Here is a 14,955-nt window from a genome sequence, read left to right on the forward strand (position 1 = left end):
TAATAAAAATAAATTTTATGCAATACAAGGTATCATTAGTATTTTGCATCAATTCTAAAGTAGAGAAAAAGTGTTCTGGGAGCTGTTCTGAGGACTGATAGTCAATTGTGTCCTTGATTCCACTTCGGTTCGGCTGTGTAAGAACCAGAAATCATCACACGACAGGCAGGTTTGTAACTTGTGTGAAGTGAGCTGGTGGACTTCCCCTCCCATTTCCATCTGGAAGGGTAGTGACCTTACAAATGTTATTGCCAATACTGGGAGATTGTTCACACCCTCCAGTTTTCTTCCATGTCTAAGGTAAGACACATGATTTTGTCAAATATCTTCACACTATGTCACTCAAAATCACATTTCTATCTTCTTTCTCAAGAAAACTGTTCAATAAAAAAGTGGGTTAGGGTGGAGTGTTAGTGAGAAGGGGCAGGGAATACAAAAACAATAGAATATTTTTTCTAGAAAGCACAGTTAGATACTTTTTAAAACAAGGTCTCCAATTAGTGGATCAGGACCTATCAGTAAATCTTGGGGCTGTATTTGTTAGTTCTTTAAGACAAATACTGCCCCATTTTCCTTCTTTGCCACGTTCCTCTCTCCAGTTCCAATTCCCCTACCTCCCTGAGGCCCATTGTCCTGCAGTTTGTCAGGATTTCTAGAAGATGAGGAATAGAGAGTTGGGCCACCAACAAGGACTTAAGATTAGCACAGTCCATATAGCCAGCCATGTGTTCCCTATTATCTCCAGGATTTGATTAGATGACTCCAAAAGGCTGTAGACTCTACTTTAACTCCAAAGATATGGTATTGTTAGAGTAATGCATTTAGTGAACCTGTAGAATTCTCATGTATATTTTTGCATAAATTTATTATTCACATTTTTTTTTACCAAGTCTACTATGGAAATGTTAGTGTTTTCCTAATATGTTTGAGTAGATTTTTACATATAAATGAAATAACTATTATAGCTGTCAGTGGATAGGTTGCCCTTTTTTAATCTTTTTTTTTTTTTTTTTTTTTTGGTGAGGAAAATTGGCCCTGAGCTGACATCTGTTGCCAATCTTCCTCTTTTTGCTTGAGGAAGATTGTTGCTGAGCTAACATCTGTGCCATTCTTCCTCCACTTCATATGTAGGATGCTGCCACAGGATGGCTTGATGAACAGTGTACAGGTCCGTGCCCAGGATCTGAACCTGTGAAACCCGGGCCACCAAAGTAGAGCACATCAACTTAACCACTACACCACCAGTCCGGTCCCCCTTTTCCAATTTTTTGATTCATAATGGTTTGTCTCTAAAAAGGTGAGATTCTGTTATTAGTTTAGATTACTTTATACAATCATAATTCCATAAGAAAATAATTTCCATTAATGAATTTAGTGAGTATTTAAGCCTAGTTTCCAAAAATTAGTCTTTATCACATTAATACCTATGCATGTTAAATCATCCAACAACACAGGAGAGTTTAAATAGGATCAGTAGCCTTCTTCCTCCCCGACCAGCTGGCAGCCTCCTAAGACAAAAGAAGTCTTTTTAACAGTTTGAACTTCTTTGTCCAACGTGACCTTGATCTCTACGCATCTATTGCTTGGTTTCTCTGCTTTATCCCAACAAAAATCTACTGGTTTCCAAATATCAATGATGATGATTTAGATGGAAACCTTACTCATCTGGCATCTCCTCCTCCCGATGTTGACAATTGTATTAATATTTTTTGTTCCTCAGATGGCTAGCTTTGTAACTACTGTAAACCTCCATTTCTTCTTTCCATTAGCTTTCTACATCTCATTTTAAGAGAATATCGTTTCCCCTGTTCTTTCCTGCATCTTGTCTCTCTTCCTCATACTATGTTCTATTAACCAAAACTTTACCTTCATATTCTCAAGAGTGTTAACATTTACAGTCTGTCTAGCAATCAAAACCAATCAACCCCCCAAACTCCTGGTGTGAAAAGGTCAGATCTTTTGAGTGGAAGGATAGATTTTATGAGGAGGGTTTTTTGAAAAAGCTGTGGGAGAGCTGTGCATCCCACCTGATTCACAAAAATGAAAGGCTGGGCCTCTCCCATCTAAGTCCAGTGAGAAAGACTTCAAGGCTTCAAGAGAATTGCTCAGAGGGCATGATGGGTGTAAAGCTGGGGGACATGGAGCATTGGTGCCTGATGTTTTCCTGAGAAAGTTAATGAGCCTGTAATGGACTCAAGGGGAATCTGCCTTGTCCTCTGGGAGCAGGGCTAAAGATAAGTGAGTGCTTCCCATTAATTAAACGTGGTCCAAGGAGGAGAGCAAGCCAGCTCTAAGCTGCTGTCTTTCTGCCAAAGAAGGTCTTCTTCCATAAAGAGTTCTGTGTAAACTCCTGTAAGACTAGAGCTGGGATACAATCAGCACCGCTTATGTCAGAGAGGTTATAATTGGATGGGCCCAGCAAGGAGCCTCTGAAGAATTCCTAAGTGTCCAAGAGATAAACAGTAAGCTTTAAACATCTGCCAAGCCTAGAGAGCATGAAGATAACTTGCAACCATATCAGTCAAGCAAGGAATTTTCAGACCCATCCTTTACCCTTGGACTTTCTGAGGATCCAGCCCCAGAGATTTCAGTAACAAGACACAAGGAGTGGAGAAAGAGGTGAGAGAGAAAGAAAATAGCATTTCACCTACTCACCTTCCTGGATACAGGTTCACACCTCAAGGTAGTGCTAGCTATTGGTGGTACTGTTGGAGAGAAGTCTTACATTGGGAAGAAAATTAAAATGATGATTATTGATATTATGAGCCTTCTAATGTCTGGATTAAGATTACACTTTGTGACTTAACAATTTAGAGAGAATTTCTGACTTTTATGACTTGGGAATGTCCAAAGAAGTAAGGACATTAATGATTTTCATCCAGTTGCAACACAATATTTTCTTCATTTTTAAAAGAGCAGCAAAAGAAAAAAGACAAATTGCCTTTTGAATATAATCCATGAGTTCCCACTGTAAATGTACTAATTATAATAAATACTGTTCAAATCTAGTCCAAGTATTTTCCAGCATTACATATGATCCTTTATGGGTTCACTATCACAAACCCCAGGTCACTTAAAAAGGAATGTTTTCAGGTCAAAGTCAGATACATTCTTTTTTTTCTTTTTTGAGGAAGATTAGCCCTGAGCTAACATCCACTGCCAATCCTCCTCTTTTTGCTGAGGAAGACTGGCCCTGAGCTAACATCTGTGCCCATCTTCCTCTAGTTTATATGTGGTACTCCTGCCACAGCATGGCTTGATGAGCAGTGTGTAGGTCTTTGCCTGGGATCCAAACCAGCGAACCCTGGGCTGCCCAAACAGACCATCCAAACTTAGCCACTATGCCACCAGGCCAGCCCCTACATTCTCTTTTTGTACAGTTCATTAACTGCTTCAAATGATTCAATATTTTAATTTGCTTCACGTTTGAGATTCTATATTCATGTGCAAAGTTTTTTTTCAGGAAGATTAACCCTGAGCTAACATCTGCCAATCCTTCTCTCTTTGATGAGGATTGCTGGCCCTGGGCTAACATCTGTGCCCATCTTCCTCTGTTTTATATGTGGGACGCCCACCACAGCATGGCCCGCCAAACAGTGCCATGTCCTCACCCGGGATCGGAACCAGTGAACCCCGGGCCGGGCTGCCAAAGCGGAATGTGCGCGCTTATCCGCTGCACCACTGGGCCGGCCCTCATGTGCAAAGTTTTAAATATGCTTTTCCAAGGATTTCTAATGACTTTTTCTTTTACTGCATTATTTGCCTATATCATATTTTTCTTGCACATTTCATTACAAAGAACCCTCCTTTGTTTCCCAGATAACTTTATCACGGCATTCTTTTTTTCCCCTTTCCTTCAATCTTGACTGGCTGCTCTTTAGTCCAGCTATACTGCTGATGTTTAGATTTCTTTTTATTGCTCTTCTGGTTGGGAAACCATGTCCTTCCTTTTCTTGGTTTACTGCCTTATTTGTTCTGATACATACTTGAGTAACCTCTTAAGATGATATAAATAAGAGTAAGCTTTCTGATTATTTTCGTGTCTGAAAATGTCTTATTCTACTTCACTCTTCATTAATAGTTTGAATGGATAGAGGTTACTTGGTTATATTTGCCTACATAAATTAGATTATGCTGTTTTAACAAAAAGCCCACAAATCTCAGTGATTTAACATAAGAAACTATTTTTAACTCGAGCTCCATGTCCAGTGCAGATTGGAAAGGAGCTCTGCTCATTATAGTCAGAGTCCCAATCCAGTGCAGGGTCACTCTCAACAACTGCTTCTGTGATTAAGAAGGCAGGGAAAAGGGAATGTTGTGTACTGGCTCTGTGAAGGGCCATCTGGAAGTGACACATGTTATTCCCATTTATGTTCTATTGGCCAAAAATGTCGCACAGCCATACTTATCAAGACAGGTAATAGGGAGCCTGACATATCACGCACCTTCCACTTAGGAGTAATATATATGACTTTCACTCATATTTAATTGGTCAAAGCAAGGCAACATAACATGCAATATTAAGCAATCCTACCCCATGCCTGGAGGGAGAGGAGAATCAGATTATTTGTGAATAGTCATAGCACTATACTTTGCTTAACAATAAGTCTCCCTTCGGTTTTCAACACGTTGTTTCATTGTCTTCTAGCATCCAGGGGACTTTTGAGTGCTGTTCCTTTGCACATGACCAGGGTAAGATATTAGGATTTTCTTTTTATCTCTGGTACTATAAAATTTTATGATGGTGTGATTCAGTGTAGATCTTTTAAAATTTATTTTATTGGGCATTGAATAGGACTTTTAAGACTGAATGCTTGCGTCCTTCAATTCTGAATGAATTCTTGATTTATTTCTTCTATAGTTCTCTCTCTTTCTTTCTTCTTCTTTTTTTTTTGGAGGAAGATTAGACCTGAGCTAACATCCGCCACCAATACTCCTCTTTTTGCTGAGGAAGATTGGCCCTGAGCTAACATCTGTGCCCATCTTCCTCTACTTTATATGTGGAACGCCTGCCACTTAACTTTTTAGTGATGTGTAGGTCCAAGCCCGGGATCCAAACCAGCAAGCCCCAGGCCACCAAAGAGGAGCACAGGGACTTAACCGCTACGCCACTAGCCCAGCTCGTCTCCTTCTTTCTTTCTTCTCTCATTCTGGGGTTCCTAATAGTTTACTTAAAAGAGAAATAATGCTTTGAAAACTTTACATGAGAGATTAGAAAAATGAAATATAGTGGAAATTCTTATGAACTTAAGTGAGCAATGAAAAGGAGATCTGTGTCATCCATAGGAAAGTGCCGTAAAGAAGTAAATGAGTGTCAGTAGGCGGGATGCTTCTAGATTTTTTAGCAAATTCTATTACTCCATCATTTTAATGTCTTTCTCACCAAAATATTTTAATTTTTAAAAATATTCTAATACTCAGAGTGTTTTTCAAAATATTCCAATTTTTATATCATGGGTATGAAGACTGACAAATTATCTTTAAAAAAATTGAAAAGATAAATTATTTACTACTATGGACATTATTGCTTAAATGTATCTATGCCATAAAATAAGAATGATGTATGTCAACTTTTAAATAAAAAATAATGATTTACAAATATAAAATCCAAGAATTATATTATTTTTATTTATTACCTATACCTTGTGTTAATGAAGAATATTTTCAGCCGCAAGTAAAACCAAGTAATATTGGCAGTGGATTAAAGTAAAAGGACGATTATTATCTGCTTAATAAGCAGTCCAGAAATGGAGGGCCTAGAATCGTTCTGGAAATTTAATCATATCATCAAAGAGCACAGCTCCTTATAGTCTTCCATTTCACCATCCCCAGAAGGCTTATTTTTCCAGTGATGTGGATCACTTATTGTAATAGTATTACTTATATAGGTGGAAGCAATTAAGTGACTTAAAGGGAAAAAGGCTAATGTGTTTTCTAGAAGTCAAAATTATGAACTTACTAGGATTTGTACCCTAAGCAGGTAAATGGGCCCATTTTGCTGTGCCATGTATTGTTCAAGATCAACCGAAGCTCAAGCAAATACAATGCTGTATAGGTGCCAGATCTGAGATGTATGTGGGGAGCAGAAATCTCCTTCACCTCCAGCCTCCTATATCAGTGACCAGTGTCAGTTCTTCTTCAGCTATGGTAAGGGAGTGTCATTTACCTCTTTGGGACCCAACAGTTTGGTTAAATGCTAACCCAAAGGTGTCAGATTCTATTCTCAACATAAGATGCCTTGAGGAAGGTCCAATTTCAGTGCGTTCCAGGAATCAACGCCAGGAACAGAAGCCAAGTACAACTGGATTGACATGAAGGAAATTCCATTCTTGGGGCAACTTAGCAGCAATCAAGGTCCAAGGAGCCTGGGAGGGAGTAAAGTGCCAGAGATATGGTGGCAAAAGTTACAGAATGCATTTGCCAAGAAGAAAATAGACTGTCTTTTGTAAGGAATCATTTCCCCCTTTTTGCTCCTATTTGTTTAAAAACCAAATGAAGGCAACGGTTCTTTTGCCCTTAATTTCAGATTTAATAGACATAGATCATCCCATAAGGCAAAACCAGATCAATAAACATCGCAGCAAGGAGGGATAATCACCAAGTTAAGGAAGTGTGTTCTTTGCATTTAAGGCAATGCTTTGTTCTGTTATTGTATTTATATCTATCCTGTCCCAGATGGCATTGTATTTTGAGCACTGTTTTTTCACTGGGTATATGCATTGAGTGGTATTTCTAAAGACTAGTTTATCAATAAAGCCATATGAGATGCTGGCAGTTTTTTATGCACCAGAAACCTATGTCAAGATAGAAAGTAGCCAAAAGAGCACTAAGGTTAAGGACACTGGGTCTTTTGCCTGCCTCTGTCATAAACTGGCTATGTAAATTTTGTCAAGAACACAAGCTCTCTAGACCTTCTCAGCTGTAATGTGATGGCTTTGGACCAAATGGCTCTAAAGACCTCCCAGCTTCAATCGCATGTGATGTCAAGACAATGGATACTCTCAGCCTTCCGCTTGGTTCACGTCCCACAAGGTAACACAGAAGTGCAGCACACTCCACTTTCCTTTTCAGCCTGGCATAAAGCATAACTTTTGTGGAAGCAAGAAGGTAGCTAGCGTTTACCCTGCTATTTCTCTTACCTCACATGCTGTCAATTCTAGGCTAATTTCATGCTTTCATAACTTTTGCATGAACGTTCTGAGAATTTCTCAGCAGGCCTTTGGCTTGCTGTTGAGTTTGTGAGTCTAAAATGCAGCTCCTTTTGTTTCTTTCACTTCTTTTCTTTTTCTTCCTCTTGGTAGTTTAGATAATCTTATGCTGTCATATTCTATTTTCTAATTTCTTCTTCAGTGTGACAAGCCTAATTCCTCAACTACGTACTTTTTCCATCATGCCCCCCAAACTCTTTCTTAAAAGCATTAACAAATTAGACTGTACCTGGAAGAGCTAAGCCAGATTGTTCTCCAACATCCTAACTCTGGTGCTGAGAAATGACAAGGTCCAACATCTGAGATCTGCATCAAAAGAAATCTCAGAAGACGTACAATTAAAACTCTCCAGACTTAGGAATGGCGGGAGACTCAGGTCACACGGAAGCTGGCGCCTTATTGCCTTGTCATCTACAGTTTGGCTTCATTTAATGGATTCTTCATTTCTCTCATTTCGTAGGCTGATACTAAGTTCCTGCTGACACATTTCAGCAATAGTTCAAGGTATTCAACAATTTAAATTATGCATCCATTTATGATTGATCTGTGCAGAACAGATAAAGAAACAAAACCTACCCCAAGTTTTCTACGTACTTTTTTGGAGTTTCTTACCACACGAGATAAAGCAAGCTCTTGGTGGACCAACATCAACAAAGGAAACAAGCACTTCGCCTTTACTGATTGCCCATGTTGTGCAAGGCGCTGTAGAAAAAGCAGAGAGCTATTAAGATGTGCCGTGAAGAGCTTATAATGCAGTAGGGAAATAAGCAGCTCATCAGAAAAAGAGACAAGACACCTGTGGTAGGCAGAATAATGTCCCACTCCCGCAAAAATATCCATGTCATAAACCATGGGACCTGTGAATATGTTGTATTACCTGGCAAAGAGAAACTAAGGTCGTAGATGTAATTAAAGTTGCTAATCAGCTGACCTTAAAATAGAGAGATTATTCTGGATCTTCCTCATGGCCTCAATATAATTACAAGGGTCTTTAAAAGTGAAAGGGGAAGGCAGAAGAAGAGTCAAAGTGATGCAATGTGAGAAGGATTTGATCTGCTGTTGCTGGCTTTGAAGATGGAGGAAGAGAGCCATGCGCCAAGGAGTATGGCAGACTCTAGATGCTGTAAAAAGTGAGGAAACAGATTTTCTGCAAGGGCCTCCAGAAAGAACGAATTTCTGCCAATAGCTTGATTTTAGCCCAGAGAGACCTGTGTAAGACTTCCGACCTACCGAACTGGAAGATACAAAATGTGTGTTGTTTCAAGCCACTAAATTTGTGGTAAGTTGTTACAGTAGCAGTGGAAAATTAGTGTAGCACCACATGATTAATGCCCAATCAGAGGTTAAAAACAGCCAAAAGAGGTAGAGACAATGCGTGGGAAAGTACTTTTTTGAACTTGAAAGCGCTATTGAAATATGGCGTCCATTCTTAACTACCGTAAAAAAAATAAAAATCATGAAAAGGAGATGCTTACCTCATAGGAGTATAATGAGGATTAAATGAGTTTATATAGAGAGAGCACTTCGAATAATGTCTGACATATAGGAAGTGCCCCTGAATGTTAGATACGATTATCACTTCAGAGTTTAGTACAGTGTAGTTTAGCATGTTCTATTATACAGCTTAACTTAATTTAGTGTATTGTAGAGTAGTTCCGTTCACTTCAGCGTATTACTAAGAGTGCAGAATCCTGAGCCTATTTACCTGAGATCAAATCTTATTTCAATTACTTTCTAGCTTTGGGAGCTTATTCATTTTAAGCTTTCAAAGTTTCTAAGGCTCATTCTCCCTTCTCTTGAATATAAAGTAAGTACATAGTCATATACATGTATATAAATGTATGTATATGTATACATACATATCTATATAAGTCAGAAAGCGGAGACATTCTGCATACATATAGTACTGGACCTTACACAGGTAGTAGAAGAGCTTAAAAGCCAAACAAGAGCTGTTGAGGCACCCTGGAGATTAGCCACTGCAGGAAGCCACGAAGCCCCCCAGGATAGAAGGGCAACAAGAGGAGGTGGCATTCCCAGACTCCAGATCTTAGACCCATGGGGGCCGTTCGATGGAGGGTGCTGGTGAGTGGGACAGACAGAGTACCCACCAAGAGCTGCAGTTTGAAAGGAGATTGTTGTCGCTTAAGGCAAAGAGAGGAAGAATTGTCCTAGCTTCAACTCCAGTCCGCCCTCCAATCTCACACCAGTTACCTCCCATTGGTTGAACCCACCCAGAAACCAGCTGAAGCAGTGCCTGAGAAACGCTGCCATCCCGTAGAACAGAGATAGAAGGAGGAGGGGGAGGAATAAGCTGAGAGCAAACTGCAAAAGAGCTGCACGTGGGCATAACAATATACCCTTCGTTATTGGCTTGTTGTGAGGATTCAACCATCTAAATTGTGTGAGGCACTTATGTGGCACTATATGTGTGGCACATAGTACGTGTTCAATTGGTGTTTGTTATTGTTATTATTGCTTTAACTTTAATTACATAATTAGAGTAATGAAAGCAATGCTTAAACCGTCTCACATAATTAGGATTGTAAACTATTCTAAATGTTTTCAAATCTATTACTGTTTCCTCTGGAGGGAGATTATCACTGTACTGAACTTTGTAAGCTAACGAAATGTTGTTGAAGTGTGCACCCGGGAGAACTTGATGAGGGCGACTGGGATAAGAAATACATGCTTGGTCTCTGTCCAGTTCCTGACACAGAGCATCTAAAACTCTTGGAATTTCCTGAGTGATAGGGGATGAGAGGAGAGTCTTTGCTATTCATAATAAGTGCCTTTCAACCATGCCTGAGTTTATGCTAATGAGGTGACTCTTGGTGGACCCCCAGATAGCTTCAGGATGGGAGCTGGTTGCCAGAGGGACCAACCACGTGATTATAGGGTAAGAGATTTTAGCCCTACTGCCCAACCTGCCGGGAGGGGAGACAGGCTGAAGATTGACTTCAGTCAGCCAATGATTTAATCAACCATGCCTAGGTAATGAAACCTCCATTGAAACTCCTAAACAACAGGCTTCAGAGAGCTTCTGAGTTGGTGGACACATAGAGGTGCTGAGGAAGATGTTGCACCTGGAGAGGGCATGTGAGCTCTGCCTCTTCCCCTGTACATTGTCCTATGCATCTCTTGCATTTGGCTGCTCCTGTTTTTATCCTTTGTAATAAACTGGTGATAGGAATAAAGCATTTTCCTGAATTCTGTGAGCCATGCTAGCAAACTATGGAACCTGAAAAGGCCGTCGTGGGAACCTCTGATTTATAGCTGGTTGGTCAGAAGTATGGGAGGCCTAGACCTTGCAGCTGGCATCTGAAGGGGGCAGCCAATCTTGTGGGACTGAACCCTTACATCTGTGGTATCTGATGCTAATTCTAGGTAAGTAGTATCAGGGAGTCGGAAAAGACACCACGTATTTGGTGTCAGGAGGAACAAAACTCTCTTATTTAGTGTCAAATTGTTAGGAGTAAACACAGCAAGAGGGACACAAAGCTGATACAATACGCTAAATCACTCTTCCTCTCACTCAGCTAGACAGGCTTGCTTTGAACACAGGTTGGTGAACTGTACAAATAGCTTTTAAATCATCTTTTGAGAAAATTTAATAATAGTACTTTGGCTGTGTCCTGAATTTATTTAAGAAACTTATCTACCATATTGTCAGCATGGAAAATTTAAAGTCTTGCCAAGTAAAATATACATGCAAGTCATTGGTAAAGTGTTTCATTTCTGTCTTGTTGCACATAGATGTTTAGTGTTTGCATTAGAAAAGACTCATATAGTGTCCTTTCATTTCATTCCACTTTTCATTCTTTTAAAAACATCCAGGCTGTGTCTGAGATCCTAGCTTATTTTAGTTCACTGAAAATTCCTGAATGTGTATACTGACTACTCTCATGTCTATCTTTCTGCATTTTTTTTTTAAACTTCCCTTACAATATTTCCTCTTTTTTTTGGCTGGATAGATTCACCCTGAGCTAACATCTGTTGCCAATCTTCCTCTCTGTTTTTTTTCTCCCCCAAAGCCCCAGTCCATAGTTGTATGTTCAAGTTCTAAGTCTTTCTAATTCTTCTGTGTGAACTGCCACCACAGCACGGCTACTGACAGACGAGTGGTGTGGTTCTGCACCCAGGAACTGAACCTCAGCCACCGAAGAGGAGCTCACTGAACTTTAAGCACTAGGCAATCAGGGCTGGCTCTATCTTTTTGCATTTTTGCTGAGTTCCAGACCCACACTGAGTTGTTGAATGGGCATTTCTACTTGGTTTTCCAACGGGAAATCATACACATATACAAAAGACAATCCATCACTGTTAACCTGAAACCATCTTTTCCTGCTCCTATAATTCATATCTTGGTGTATGAAACCATCTTCTCCACTCCCAAAGTCAGAAATGAAGGGTCATAATAATGTCTCTCACTTACTTCTTCTTTCTTCCCTCCTTGACCCCACCCCAATGGTCAGTAAGTTGTGAGTCTACTTATTCAAGGGTCTCCAATCTGTTTCACATCCCACTCCCACAAACACTGTCCTAATGAGTTTCATGCCGCCTCTTGACTGACAGACTTTGCAAGACCCCTTGCTTCCATCTGGTCCTTTTCCCATCTGGTCTCTCCTGTACAGTTTGAATATTGTCACTGACATAAATCTGATCATCACTTTTCCACATTTAAAAGTACTTATTTGTTTCCTATGGTTTCAAGCTAAATTTCAAACTATTAGGCTAGCCTGAAATGCTGGTGAAATGTCTCATTGATTAACCCTTAAACATGTCCTGCGTATACCCTTTACTCCAAGATTATGAACTTACTTTTAGTGCTCCAAGTAAGCAGTCCTTTCTCTTTAGTACTCCAAGCAAGAATGCTTTTCCTACAACTGGAATCTTATTTAGATGCATTGTTTTCCTGGATAAGTCCCTATCCATGAAGGTGTCATATAGTGTTCCCCTTGGTTTTTACTTATATGTCTTACTTATTTGACCACAAGCTTTTTGGGGGCAGGTACCATGACTTATTAGATTTTGTATTGCAAGTGCCTAAAACTGTGGTGTTCAATATGGTAACCACCAGTCACACAAATGGTAGTCAAACAAACGTGTGACTAAATGTGCCTGGTCCAAGTTGAAATGCACTACAAATGTAAAATAGACATGAGATTTTGAAGACTTAATATGAAAAAAAGTAATATATCTCATTATCATTTTTATATGCATTACATGTTAAAATAATATTTTGCGTATATTGAATTAAATAAGTTTTGTTGCTGAAATTAATTTCACCTGTTCTTTTTACTTTTTTTTAATGTAGCTTCTAGAAAATGTAAATTACTTATGTGGCTTGCATTTGTGGCTCACATTAAGTTTCTATTAGACAGCACTGGCATAAAACATAATAGGCAATCAAGAAGCATTTGCAAGTGGAAACATGTTTTTGAAAGAACATTCTGGAATAAGTCTATATATTTGAATAAAATTAGTGGTACAAATTGAAGCAGAAAAGTAAAAGAAAAATAGATCATGCATTCAGGGATGTAGCCAGGAATTGAGTTGCCCAAGAAGGAGGAACGAGAGGTTCATATAAGTTGTTCTAAGTTTATTTATACTGGAGATAAATCTGAATTTGAATTCTGAAAAATTAACAGTAGGAGGATTTTTGAGACAAGTGTATATGAGTTGGTTAAATATGGAGGGATGAATGCATGAACTGGCCTAGAGTTCCTTTCAAACGCTCAAAAAAATGGCAGTGAAATAAACTTTTTGAAAAACAGTAAACCCGCAAAGACAAATAGAAAGGGAGAACAGGTAATAGCAATACAATTTTGGAAAAAGAGATTAGAGAGACAAGTAGTAAAGGAGTGATACATGTGTATTAGAAGAAAATCTCAGAAATATGATTAGTATTCCAAAAGGGAGAATCAAACATAGACCAAGAAGTGAATCTTATGAAGCATTTCTGAAAATATAAAGGAGCCCTTGGAAATCAAAAATATGTTAGCAGAAATGAACGACTCGAAGAAGAGTTGGAAGCTAATGTTGAAGAAACCTAGAAATCACTGTCAAAAGACAGAGACATAAAATAGGATAAAAAAGATAAGAAAATTAGACGATCCATTTACAACTTCCAACATCCCAATAAGAGGAGTTTCAGAATTTGAAAATGAAAATAGAAAGAAGTAAATTACCAAAGAAATACATTTTTTAAATAATTTCAGCACTAAAGAACAAGGACTTCCTAATTAAAAGGGCTCACCAAGTGTTCTACAAAATGAGTGAAAATAGACTCAGACCAAGAAACATAATTGTGAAATTTTAGAGCAGTTATGGCAAAGAAAATCCTCTAGAAGCTTCCAGAAGGAAAGTTTTATGCAAGGGATGAAATATCAGAAGGTCATCAAATTCCTTAATAGAATGCTGAAAACCAGAAGACACTGGAGAAATGCTTTCAAAATTCTTTGGAAAAAAAGAAAAAACTTTGCAAAAATGATCGACAACAAAACATTTATACCATTTAAACCAAATATTCAGTATGAGTTAGGGATAACATAATTTAAGTTATGCAAGAACTCAAAAAAATATCTTCCTTGACTATACAACTTTTTCAAGAGGTTGTGTTCTGGGAAGTCAGGGAGAAAAACCACAAGACAGGAAGCCATAGGATCCAGCAGAAGAGGGAGGCAACAGGAATTCACAGGAAAATAGGAAAGAAGTCCAAAGACTGAAGCTTTGCAGTAGGCCTAGATAGACCACTTTCTATTTGGAGCACATCAGAATGAGCTGAGAAAGATTTTTTTTAAGATTAAATTTTTGGGATACTTAATCTGTTCAAATGTACCATACCAAGAGGTGATTTATATGTTTGGGACAGCATCTGGAAATAAATCAAAGATAAGAGGATAATAAACTAAAACCAAAAGAAAGCATGACAAATATAAACTTCAGGGAAAAAAAATGTTTTGCAAGGAGGAAAAAATCATCATCTCTACGTTGCTCAGCTTAGGACAGATAACTTGGAATACTGATCTAAACAAAATTACAATGTAACTATCGTGGATTGATGGTGCACAGTGAAGTTTGTGCATGTGTGGTGGGATTATGGGGTGAATGAATGTGAACACATTTAATCTTCATTTTTCCGAGAAAGAAAGTCAATTGCAAATGTCTAAATATTAGCATTTAAACATGCTATTTAGAAATATAGATGCTGTACAAGTGAGAGTTCCCCAGAAAAACAGAATCAAAACAGATTTATTATAAGGAATTGGCTCACATGATTATGGAGGCTGAGAAGTCCCACGATCTGCCATCTGCAAGCTGAAGACCCAAGAAAGCTGGTGGTGTAGTTCCAGTCCAAGGCCACAGACCTGAGACCCAGGAGCGCTGATGGTCTAAGTCCTATTTCGAGGACAGGAGAAGACTGAGGTCCCAGTTCAACAAGTCAGGCAGAGAGTGAATTCTCCCTTCCTCCACCTTTTTGTTCTATTGGGCTTTCAAAGTATTGGCTGATGTCCACCCACAGTAGGGAGGGCAATCTGCTTTACTCAGTCTACCGATCTAAATGCTAATCTCAGCTGGCAACAGCCTCACAGACATGCCCAGAAATAACGTTTAACCAAAATCTGAGCACTCCGTGACCTAGTTGATTTGACACATAAAATTAACCACCACAGATGTAAATATAAAAATTATCCATTAAAGGAGTTTAATATGCATGCATCTGGAAAATAGAAAGCATTTATTC

This window comes from Equus caballus, chromosome 26, assembly GCF_041296265.1.
Source record: "Equus caballus isolate H_3958 breed thoroughbred chromosome 26, TB-T2T, whole genome shotgun sequence".
Classification (NCBI taxonomy): domain Eukaryota; kingdom Metazoa; phylum Chordata; class Mammalia; order Perissodactyla; family Equidae; genus Equus; species Equus caballus.